Below are 6952 nucleotides of genomic sequence, written 5' to 3'. Positions count from 1 at the left end.
TACAACACCTAATATAAAGTAGTAGTTCTCATTGAATGAAATCACATTTGATCGAAATAATATTTTCATGATTTTCAACATTAAAGTGACGCAGAGTTACATATTCTGCTATATAAACCTAGTTTTGCAGTTTTTACTGAGGGTTCGGTCACAACTGCAGGTGACTATTTTTATCGTTGTTTACAGATCACAGGGTCAGTGGTTTGAATCGCAGTCCCTCCTGGATACATGTCAAGTGGTCTTGGGTACGACACTGGACCACAAGTTGCTCCTGGTGGGTCAGGTGAGCACTTTGCGTGGCAGCCGGCGTTATTGGAGTGTGAGTGTGTGTGAATGGGTGAATGAAAAGCAACATCGATAAAAGTAGAACATTTATTATTTCTACTAGTAGTACTAGTAGTATACTACTAGTTTTATACCTATCATTTATTCATTTAGTTGTTGATGCAGTCCTAGACACTTGGAGCTCTCAGAAGGTCAGTTACAACAACCATTTTGCAGCTGAATTGTTACTTGTACATCAACCCTATTTTGACTTCTTTTTGAACAGTATTTTTATTTTTTTCATCAACGTAGTGTTTGATGCACATTGAACCAGTATAAGTTCATAGGGGATGCACAGTTTTAATAAAAATAATGTTTTGGATCATTTTGTTACCACTGATGACAGAAGATTTGTTCTAGCTAAATGTGCAATATATATTGTGTTTATGATTTTGTGTTTGTTTGTTTGATTGTTTTAGTCTTTTACTATGACATTTCAAAATAAGGAAATGCACCTTTGCACCCAAGAGTATTTGCCTTATTTTTTGCCAGCACATTATTATGACTGTTTGAAAGACAGGCCATGTTTCCTAATACTCCAACTACACTTCTACAATTTAGTCAATCTAGTGTTCACAGATTTTCCACTGCATTTGAGAAATGAAATTGCAAGTAAACAGAGATCAGAAACTTGTTTGATCAAATTAGATTGTTTAAATCAAATGAATGAAGCTTTGAGTACATCTGATTTCATTTTATAAATCTTGCCCATTGTGAAACAAGATGCAGGTGTCCAGCCATATTTCCACTTCTAACTTGAGCCATATAACTTTTGCCACTTGTGTCCCATGATCTATTATTATTGCTGTGATTTCTTTGTTACCGGTATTGAATACGATAATTGAATTGATTTACATTGCTTCTTTTAAAACAGACTTTAAAACACAGACCAATTAACCGTTGATGATTCCCAGTAAAGTTACAGATGAGCCTTTGTGCTGAAAAAAACTGGGAAACCCAAACGAAAACATCTTGTTGTAAAGTTATAACTCTTTTTCTTATAGGTAATTTTCTGCTTATCATTTTACCCACACCTCCCTCTAGAAAATTTCTTGAGGGAGCTGTATTTCTGGCAACGTGTTAATCGCTACAGGTTTTACATGATACAGAGGGAAAAAATAACAGCAGTTTAGTAACTAACAACACGATAAGCTTTTTGTATAACATTTATAATACCGTGCATTTGCAAAGATAAATAGCAGCCTTTTAGAAATTGTTAGGCACTTATGGATCAGCATGTTTGTCCTGGTTTTAGAGAAATGTTGCACAATGGTAATAAAATAAGAAATTCCTTGCTTCCATTTTCCATGAGTGTGTAGGATGTAGCATGAGATTTCATACCTCAAAAGTAGCTCCCAAAATCAAATACACAGTCAGCTCTATAGATGTGAACTCTTTGTTGGAGGACAATGTCTCTTGTAGCTCCAGTTTGTTCCTGTAACAACTGTTGCTTTTACACAGAAAGTTCATTAATTGACAAAGCATATAGGCTACAAAACAAATGTACCTCTGTTTTGAAGCCATGACCAAACTCCTTAGACTCTTATACAGGCACATATACTGTAACACACTATATTATGGTGTACATTTAGTCATATATCAATATTAATGTCCACTATTCCATATAGTGGCAAATAAATGTAATACAAAATAGGCTACAGTAACACATTTACAATTCTCTTATATTAAACTAACCCCCTTTTTTTTGAAGCAGCTTAAAAGATTCTTAACTTGCACGATGACATGAGTAAGGAATGTTGAATTTTGTCGAATAAAGAAGGAATCTGGGCATGTCTTCAAAAGTCCAGGCCTTGTGGACAGAGTTTTATCTTTCAGACCTCGGCTTTATTTATTAATTTGTTCAAAAAGAAAATAAAGCTTTCTGTAATATTATTTTTCATTTTAGACTGCAGCTAATACAGCCCATATCAAATGTATTTATCCAGGGCTATTTATATGCACACAAGATGGTTTTGGCCACAAAGGCTGTAACCCCTGTGAAGAAAGGAAATACAAATCTGCATAAATATGACTTTGTCCATCATATTAAAAGGTTGAAAGAACTGGAATTATATAACTGAAACTGCATGTGGTGAACTATCCACATGCATAACTAACCTTTTTCGAACAGATTAACAACTGTGCAACTGTGGAGCAGAAGGGAGAGCGGTCATCCACCAGTCCTACAGTTGTTGGTTCGATCCCCGGCTCCTCCAGTCCCACGTCAAAGTGTCCTTGAGCAAGACACTGAACTCCTGTTTAGTTGCTCCTGGTGAGTGTGGGCTGTATAGCAGCTCTTCCATTGGTGTGTGTCAGTGTAAAGCGCTTTGAGTACCAATAGGTAGAAAGGTAGGTAGGTGGAATTGTGGTAAATAAACAAATAACTACACAGGTGTGAAAGCAGATGAAGCTGCAGAACAGTGGTGCATTTTTCTGTGATTAAAAAAATACATGATGCTCAACTGGGATAAGTATTTAACTTGTCACTGCATTTTATTGTGATATGGTCCACTTATAATGGTTTAAGAAAGCATAAAAACCCTTTGCATGTCTTTGTGTTGGCAAGAAACGTTAAAATATGCTTAAACAGATACTGGTTTAGTTGTTCCAATAGCAATGGGCTGGAAGATATAATGATTGATTTAATTATAGCAAGCTGTCAACCTCTCCCAAGAAAATCACCACAAAATATGCGATCTGAAATACTGCATCAAGACAAAGAAAAAAATATTTAGGCCTACCATTCATCCATCAAATCTCAAAAGCATGTTTTCATACAAATGCCCATTGTTCAGCAGTGGAAGACAGCCCATTCTGTTCATCATTTCATTTAAAAAATGTAAATCATTGAATTGACCTTGTTGCCTAATGTAAAAAAAAGTGCTGTAATCTGTGCATACCTTTCTGTGTATTTCAGGACATGATGTTAAGGCTAAATTGCTTCCAGGCAATCATCACTGGTGAAAGAAGACCTGGCTGAAGAAGGCTGTTCTCGCCCTCTCAGAAGTCTTGTTTTTGGCTTTGAGTACTGGCCACTTAATTTTCATTAACACTTCTGACCCTATGTCTGAGTATTACTACACAGAGAAAGACTGCAATGCTGCAGCAGGTGAGACAAAGTCTGATGTCATAAAACAGCACAGTAAGGGGACAGGCTTTCTTAATTTCTCAGGACCCCCTTCTGTCCATTCTTAAAGGCTGGTCAAGGGTTCATTTCGGAAAAACACACAGACCAGAGACTGTGTTCAAACGTACACATTTGCTAATAGAGGACACACAACTGCATTCAGTATGTTAAACCTCTGATATTTCCTTCTATAAGGGTTATAATTAATTTAGAGGAAATAAATCTTATGACAATTGACATTTTAAACTGCAGAAGTGACTTTAAACAGCTCTGACTATTTATATTGCTTTTGGATGATTTAAACAGTTTCAATTCTGCTTTGGTGTTGTGTCTGTTTGCTTAAACTAAGTTCCATTTTCAGCTACTCTACTTTCATAAATGATGTCTTATTTCCCCAGTTGTTAGATTATATGTCATTGATCTATTAACAAGGCTATGAAAACATGACTATTGTAAAAATGGGAATATGTAAAGTGGCCTGTGCATGGCAGCTGTCATTTGTTTTATATTTGAATCAAGGCACAAACGGGTGAGACACAGAAGAAGAAGGCAATATATTATTTTGTCACAGGTCAAGTTTTAGTGCAAGGTGAATACAATTTTTAAACATCTTTCACTGTCCAGAGTTATTTTGAATTACAGCAATAATCAGACACTTACAAGACATAATATTGAATCAACAAAAACTAAATTAAGTTGGTTTAAACATTTTATTTGGAATAAAATGGCAGCATGGTGGTGGAGTGGTACTTGCTGGGACCTCACAGCTAGAGGGTCCCCAGTTCAAATCAGGACCTGCTGCGGCCTTCCTAAGTGTAGTTTACATGTTCTCCCTGTGCTTGTGTGGGTTTCCTCTTAGTTTTGTGGTTTTCTCCCACAGTCCAGAGACATATGTGTTAGGTGAACTGACGACTATAAATTGTCCGTAGGTGTGAATGTCTCTCTGTTTTGGCCCTGAGATAGACTGGCGACCTATCCAGGATGTGCCCCACCTCTCGTCAAATGACAGGTGGGATAGGCTCCAGCCCCCTGCAAACCCTTAATGGGATAAGTGGTTAAAGATAATGGATTTTTTTTTACCTCTAAGGCAAAATAGTCTGTCGATGATCAATGTATTTAAGACTGAGTGTAATTCTTGGCCGTAGTCATTTTTGTTATCTATATTATTTTATCTAAAAATAAACACAGACTAATTCCTGGATATTGCTGTAGTTACATTGGACATGAACCGTTTTAGTGCCACTGTGTGCAGTAGTGCTGCATTTACTCACTGCAGTACTCAGATAAGGAGTGAAAACTATAAACAATATCTCCAAAGCATTTTCTCACAAGTCTGACAGCATTTCTTGGCAAGCTTTTAACAGCAAGCATGGCCCTAATAAAGCCAAATTTAATAAGAGGAGGGAGATGGAAACTACAAACTCATAAACACAGCAAGTTGGATCATTTGTCTTAATGATGTTCAATTTGCTGAAGATCCGCCCCAGAGATATTGTACTAGAAGCTAGGGTGGAGGATTTAGCCATGTGGGTTCAAGAGATTTAAGCGAAGACCATTTTTTAAATATTTCTTAAGTCCCTGATAAATGGAATCCATGGTTTTCTGGGCATTAGCAAAGGATTCATATCAGCTGTTTTTACAGCTGTTCTTCTTGAAGCCTTGGTTTAGAGAATTCATTGTATCCAAAAGAGAAATTGGAGTATAGTGTAAGTGATTTTAAAGCTTCAGTGACCTTTCATTATAGAAGTGAGAAAAAAAGAAAGTGAAAATATATACCGTATAGACAGCAGCTGTTCAATGGTAGACTTTACACTGTGCTACCACATAAATTCTTTTTTTAAAAACTCAGGTCTTTGAAACCCAAACTTAGTTGATTTAGAATATTATGAGACATATCTTGATTTGGTATGATGCTATATGATGTTTTTCCAACTTTCATATTCCAAGGGCTTGGTGGCCAAATCCGGTCAGTGGGATTCAAAAGAGAGCTGAGAAATACTTTACAAAATGTGAATGAAACATTAAAGTTAGCAAAGGCCTTGGAATATGCTGGGTGTTTGCTCAATTATTAGGGAGATGGAAACATTTTTGTTAATACATTTGGACGCCTCCTAAAAGGTGAGTAGTCCAGCTATAGTTGGGTTTGCTTTGGCAAACAACTCTTTCCACATTCAGGAATGAACTTTCAAGCTTCACTTTTAGGCCAACTTGGACAAGACATCCTAAAGGTGCTGTAGATTAGGAAATAATAGCTCAATTTGTTGATGAAGAAAAGCTCTGCAATAAGCCAGTAGATGGACACTGTTTCAGATTTGCTTTCAAAGGAAACACATCATGATTGTCACAAGAGTGGAAGCCTTTAAGGAGTGTTTAAGATATATAGCTATATTGCCAAGGTGGAAAACATAAAGAAAAAAAAGGTTTGGCTCTAGAGATGAGCCCTGTGGGATGCCTACACAGTGTCCACTGATGAAGGTAATGAACAAAACCAACAAACTGGTCCTGCTGGTCCTACTAACACTACTCTCTCTGGGAGTGAACAAGAGTTTCCCTGCTACAAAAAGCCCCCCAAAAGAATTTTGCTCCACCAGTAATGAGGTATGATATGCATACGAGTAGAGTGGTGAAAAAAGAGTAAAAAGCTGATGTTACTTCTTTCATCAATATAATGTCCTCTTTGTGAAAGTATTGCACATCCAACTAAATCTATTAAAAATATAGATCAAGCTATTCAGATGAATGTTGCCATTATAGAAACTGTACTGTGCTGATATCCAAAGGGGACACACACTCATGGTAATAGCTGTTGGTGAGGTATGATTTTAAGAAATACACAATCAAAAAAAAACACACACAAAAAAGGAGCAACATCTGAAACCAACTGGTGTGAATGTCTCTCACCTCAAATCAAAGATTTTCATAAGTTCCTTTATATAAGAGCAACATTTTAGTTGATACTATCATTATTTGAATTCCCAGACATATTCACATTTTGCCTTTCGCTATTCAAAAATGCTTCACTCTCTTATGATTCATGTCTTTGAACTTAAAACAAATCCCTCCATAGTTTCTGAATTCCAAAATCGACAGCCTGTGCTTGCATGGGTTTCCTCCAGGTACTCCGGTTTCCTCCCACAGTCCAAAGGTTAATTGGTGACTGTAAGTTAATTGTAGGTGTGAATGGTTGTCTGTCTGTGTATGTCTTTCTGTGTTGACCCTGAGATGGACTGGAGACCTGTCCAGGGTATACCCTGCCTCAATGACAGCTGGGATAGGCACCAGCCCCCAGCCAACCAGAACAGGATAAATAGTTACAGATGATGGATGGATGTGTTTCTTGTGGCGGTGGTGAGAGAAGTATTCCTATCTTTTAGAAGAAGAAAATATACAAGGCAAAGCACATAAGTAGCCCTAAAACTACACACGTACTAGCAGTTAAATCAATTCCTCTGTATCATAAGCAAAATTAGAAGACAGAAAATGGCCCATGCTACAAATCAT

The sequence above is a fragment of the Channa argus genome, chromosome 6 (genome assembly GCF_033026475.1).
Source record: "Channa argus isolate prfri chromosome 6, Channa argus male v1.0, whole genome shotgun sequence".
In the NCBI taxonomy this organism is placed as follows: Eukaryota; Metazoa; Chordata; class Actinopteri; order Anabantiformes; family Channidae; genus Channa; species Channa argus.
This window is presented reverse-complemented; position numbering follows the sequence as displayed.